Raw genomic sequence first — 6,056 nt, 5'->3', positions numbered from 1 at the left:
TTATTATATATTATATACTGTTTTATAATATTATGCTTATACGTATGTATAAGATAGCTTTTTGTCCTTTCCAAATAGTGTGTCTGTTTTTGCTTATACAAGTCAATGATATGTATGTGCAAAGTCAACTTGCACTTTTGGCACTCATTAATAAATGTTTCAGTTTAATTTTTTTTTCATTTATAAATTCTTAACTTCTGCTCTGAAAAATATTGAATGCATAAAATTGTTTTTTTTATTTAAAGCAGAACTTAAAATAACAACTAGTGCAAGTTAATAAAAATGTATTTGCAAGCTAGAGTCTTTGGTGTTGATGAAAGTTATTTTTAAAAATTTATGACTTATATTCTCACAAGATTTAATCATTTGTTAATTTGTTATTGGTACAGTTTTAGTAGTTCTTTATACCTGGATGAGTGGCATGTTTCATCTCTAAGTGTTTGTTATAATAATAGTGGTAATAATAATAAACCTTATTCTTTCTACACTTCAAGATTTCGCAAACTGAATATACACGTTATAAGGATTATACAATGTTATATAACGATGCAATGGAAGAAAGCAGATTAGTTTCAATAATCAGTTTATTATGTAACAACAAAAAAGTATTTTATAATATTAATTCCCATTAATATTATTACCAAGGTATAACAACAATATAAAATGAAATTGCAAGTCTTTTGAATTGAGCGTTCTGTTCAGGGTCAATATGATAGATTTTCTCCAGTTCCTAAAATATATAGGAGAGTTATAAACTTCCCATATCATGCAAGCATATGGTAAACATAAATACTGAATCTTTCTAAAAATTATGCATATTCTAATACAGACTTAGCTTATTACCTGTTTAGGTTTTTAGTATCGTCCATATCCACCATATCCACCGCCGTATCCACCGCCGTATCCACCGCCGTATCCACCGCCGTATCCACCACCACGTCCACCTCTGTATCTGTTTCTGTATCCACCACCATACCTGTTGTATCTACGTCCATAGCCTCCACGCCTACCGTACCCTCCACCTCCATAGTAGCGGCTAGCATAACCCATGGTAGCAAGAGCGAGGCAGAGAACCAAGATAAATGCAAGGACCTTCATTTTTAGTTTGGAGTCTGTAAAATTTATATCAAAAACATATAAAACAGGTAAACATTAAGATGAAACTGTCAGTGACTATGTGCCCTCACTACTTCAAAGTCTTCATAAACAGTAAACTTCTAAAATCAGGGCTCTGAGTGTGAGCTAATAAAACAGTATCAAATCATTGCATACTCTAGCAATAAATAAAGCAATTAACAGTTTACACTAGACACCTGCCTTGTGTTGTCAAAGAGCCCACTGATTACTTCTGCTGTAGGGAAGGTGTAAAGTCTTAACTGCTATTTGGCCCTTTATATACCTCTGGCTGTCTTGTCTCTGCCAAGCTTTAATAACTGGCACCTTTCCCTCTTGTCATTTGTTTGATTTGTTGTTTTTCAAGTCTGGCTGACTGCCAGACTGCTGCTATATTCCCTGGAGTACTCCATTAATTAATCTGTTCTTTTACCAATAATTTACATATAATGACACTTTTGGTCGTCTCATGTAATGACTTATTTGGCTGAATTCTCACACTTCTCATTAATACGCTATTTTTATCTAAATATTTAAAGTTATAAAATATTTTACTGATATTACAAATAGTGAACCGGACCCTAACAACCAATTTCCTTCATGAGTTTATTTAAAGTATCCTTTTTGTATCCTATCCAAAAGGTATGTTTGTTGTTGCAACAGACTTATGATTCTCACTAAATAGACTCCTAAAAGTTCTTTTATCATTAACAAGAGTGTATTTATATCTCAGCAACCATAGAAGCCTTTTATATTATTTGGCTTCAGTCAATCCTTGGTGATTGTATCAAATACATGCAATCTATTTTGTTTATCCTAAAGCATCCATTATGATGATTCGTGCCCTTTTGAAATTCTTACTGCTGTATAAACATAACATATAGAATCCCAGTTCTTGTGAGACAAGAGTTACTTTGTACTGATTGCAACATTCAGGTATAATGAGCTATAATAAAAATGAGCAATCATGTGTGTACACAAAAATTAGTGTATGATTGTGTGTTGTGAGAATGTGAATCTGTCTGAAAAATATATTCAGAAGAATGAGGCAGATATTGTTGATAGAGGAGTAGATATGGACGACTATAAGTATTTATATTGATACTGAAATGACAAACAGCCTTTGTCAATGTTCAGTATTCTGTATATTCAATAAAACACTACAAAACAATATAATATGATTTATTTTATTATTTAAGCATAGTCAACTGTAAGGAGATGATGGCGGGTCTCAATGGCTCACCACCATCTCTATAGGAAATACTTAAATGACAATTTGCCATATGCAAGGAGATGATAGGGAGTCTCAATGGTTTATTGCCATCATCCAAACATGTAAAAATCTATAAAAATCAATGACAGTTCATAAAAGACATAATGGTTTGCAGTTTTGGAGAGACAAGTGTTACTAAGCGTCTACTGTGGCTCTCAATTGAACACCAGCAGTTAAGAATTAGCTGTCCTTTTTTATCTGGTTCTGGTGTTTTCATATTTTTTCCTGAATTTTATAGATTTTTATTTATGTAAATGCAAAATTATTGAACTGTTAGAGATTGTTTACATAAAATTGTGATGTTTTATGCATGGGGAAAATTTGCTTTGTCATGATATAGGGGGATAGTCTGATGGCCTACATACACTATGCTGTAGAACAAAGGATATTTAAGTTATGCTTGCCTGCCTCACATCTCTGTTTTTACTATAAGATTTTCTTTAACTTTTCAAATATTAAGTTTATTTGTAGCAAACAAGGGGAGTTTTTAGGTTGAATTTCTACGCAGAAGGGTAATCATATGGTGAAGCAAAGGTGCTGTTAATCCAAAATCCTTTTGATAACAGAAAAGCACTAACCTGCATTTCCAGGTTAGTGACCTTGACCTGACTTTTTTAGTATTGTGTTTGTAGTTGATCTCTCTCTCTCTCTCTCTCTGTCTCTCTCTCTCTCTCTCTCTCTCTCTCTCTCTCTCTCTCTCTCTCTCTCTCTCTCTCTCTCTCTCTCTCTCTCTCTCTTTCTCTCTCTCTCTCATAGAGTTATATTTTTAATAGACAACGTACTAGATATGGCTACACCTAGAAAGTATTACCAAAGCATTCCTTATCAGCCAGGCTTTGAGTTAATTTGATTTAATGAAATTACGCAAGATTGACTACAGCTTCCTTTCACTTCAGCCTATTCATGCAATAAACCAGCCTTGAACCTCTTGGAAACGTTTCAAGTAAATAGTGGGAATTGTCTGCTCAATTTTAGCCATATAAACGAGAGCAGATGACTCTTTCTTTTATGTTTCTGTTGCAATCCTTGCGCTACCTACAAGGCAGGATATTTTGCTACAGCTAGCTGAACTATAGCCTTGCCCTTGAGCATTGTACTAACTTAGCAATCAATGCTCATGAGCCAAGATAGCAATCCAGCTTGGCTAATGAACCTCCAATTGCTTGACAACTGCTTACCCACAACTTTACAAACAATGGAAATAGTCTCAGTTACAGCTGGCCAAAGCAAGCGATAAACTAAATTTTGTTTCTATTGCTTATGACTGCACAAGTTTTTTGGTCAGATTTACGGTCTAGCATAACAAAGTTTACTGTACGAAGGGGCCAAATGTTGAGCAAGTACAATAACTAGCTCTAATTAGTAAAAGTTACAGTTGACTGTAATACAGTTACAGCTGGTTGGATACGATGTTAAAATAAACCAACTATGATATTTGTCTGTTGACAGTCTATACATATGATGAAATACGCCATTTTGGTGTCTTTGGTGTCGATAGGTTGTAGACTGAGTAGCAAAATTGACAGAGAATTACACAGATCAATAAACCAATCTACGACTATCCAGAGTCGATTGCATATGATATGGTGAACAGAAATTTTTATAACCCGCAGTTACAGCATTTCTCCACAACATTCTTATTTGTCAGCTGTTGTATAGAACTCTATTTGTTATAGATATCTCTCTGTGTCCGCCATATTGAATACTCCCGTAGTAATATGTACCTCTATCTCTCAACTAATTCATAGACATGTATTATGATAAATAATTTTTCTCTCATGATTTATAGACTTCTATTGTGTTAAATCTCTATGTCAGTCAATTTGTAGACTTATAGGTGTAATAGATAGTATTCTCCATTGCGATTTACATGTGATAGACTTAGATTTGTAGTGGTAGTCCTTGCTATGCTTTGCATAACTCATAACTGTGGTAATGTGATAACTTTGTCCTGAAGAACATAATAAAACAGCTTTTAACAACAGGAACACAACTTCCTAAGCTACTCAAGTACAACAGTGTTCTAAATTAAAGAACCAGTTTAAATATGTCACAATTTTATCTGACTTTTTTTGTTAGAATTAATAACAGTAAATTACAAACTTTTTAAAAAACAAAGTTTTCAATCTTTGTGTTATTCATGTTTATACATGTGCATTGCTAGTGTGAGACACTGATCTCTTACGTAATTTTCTAAACATTAAAAGATTATGAACAGCCATGGATTTGTGAAGATGTTTAGCTAGTTTTTAAAACATTTTTCACCTGACTCACTGCAAAGAGCAGCATAAACTGACACTAAGTCGTAGACTTCTTTTGTCAGCTGATTAGCCTTAGTAAGCAGTAAGTTAAGTGAGATAAGATCTCTATGTCTAGTGAACTAAGAGTTGTCTTTGGAACACTGCCTGTCAACTTCTTGTCTCCTTGAGAATATTATTTCAATTTCTGTTTAATATTTACCCATTGTGTGGAATTTTTAAGAGATTTCAACTAGTAGTAGTAGTAGTAATTATAGACTATTAGTATAATATAATATAGACTATTAATAGTAGTAAATTAGTAGTAGCTAGTAATAGCTAGTACAGTATAGCTAGTACACTTCTTCTCTGTAAAGAGCAGCATAAACTGACATTAAGTCGTACACTTCTCTTGTCAGCTGATTAGCCTTAATAAGCAGTAAGTTAAGTGAGATAAGATCTCTATGTCTAGTGAATTAAGAATTGACTTTGGAACACTGTCTATTAACTTCTTGTTTCCTTGAGAATATTATTTTTACTTCTGTTTAATATTTACCCATTGTGTGGAATTGTTTAAAGATTTTTAACTATTTTTTTTGCTTTAATTAATAAGCACCTGTGAGACCGTTAAAAGTACGACATGTTTCTGTCCTAATTAACAAAGCTTGGATTGTCCCACATCCTTGAAAGGGACCACCAAAACTGATTAAGATGCTTGGGTGGTCCTAGCACTGATCAAGAGCTTTCTTCTCCTCAAAATTGGCTGAATCAGAGAAATCTTCCAGCCAATATATCTGAGGAGAATTCTAGGTGCAGGAACTGCCGAAGAAATCTACCATGCTAGAGTACAGCAAGAGTACTATGCAAGAGGTTCCAACTCCGTGTTATGCTGAGACATAGGAGTTATTTGATAATGAATGCTCTCTTGATTTCCAGTAATCAAGAGAGCATCCATTATTACATGTTCCTTAAAAATTTCATAGTATATAGGATATACCAGATGACACGAATATGTGAAGTTATCCTAACTTGCAACGGTGTATCAAGAGCTCACCTTGCCTGTCATGCTAAAGCAGTCATATGAGAGGTAACCTCTACCCATAATACCAAATCTCAAGATAAAGCATCAAGCTACTTGCATGACTGGTTAGTTAATAAGTGATTTTTATCAGCAACAAACAAACTGATGCTGCAAAAAAGATAAGGCAGCCAATGACAAAGCACATCTCAAGAGTTCTAAATCAAAAGAATTTTATGGAAGTAACATTAAAGCATTAAATATATTGCCAGACAACAGTTACTGGCTGAACCTAAAATAAGACAAGTGTGGATTGTTATTGTCCAAAAATAGGAAAACGTAAGAGGTATGGCTTCCTGATGTCAGATGGCAGCGGAGATGGAAGCAACTCTCGAAAGTATAAAAAGAGCTGACG

The 6,056-nt window shown here is 33.9% G+C and overlaps 1 long non-coding RNA gene across 1 annotated transcript; it reads right to left on the bottom strand.

Moving 5' to 3' along the window:
- Window positions 1-572: 572 nt before the first annotated feature.
- LOC137395005 (uncharacterized) lies at window positions 573-1,353 on the bottom strand. The gene is made up of 3 exons (XR_010978427.1): window positions 1,318-1,353; window positions 844-1,112; window positions 573-730 (listed from the first exon to the last, which is right to left on the bottom strand). It is a non-coding gene; the product is annotated as an uncharacterized lncRNA (long non-coding RNA).
- Between the last annotated feature and the right edge of the window lie 4,703 nt (window positions 1,354-6,056).

The sequence above is a fragment of the Watersipora subatra genome, chromosome 4 (assembly GCF_963576615.1).
Source record: "Watersipora subatra chromosome 4, tzWatSuba1.1, whole genome shotgun sequence".
Classification (NCBI taxonomy): domain Eukaryota; kingdom Metazoa; phylum Bryozoa; class Gymnolaemata; order Cheilostomatida; family Watersiporidae; genus Watersipora; species Watersipora subatra.
Note: the sequence above shows the minus strand (reverse complement) of the source record. Positions and strands in the feature narration are given on the sequence as shown.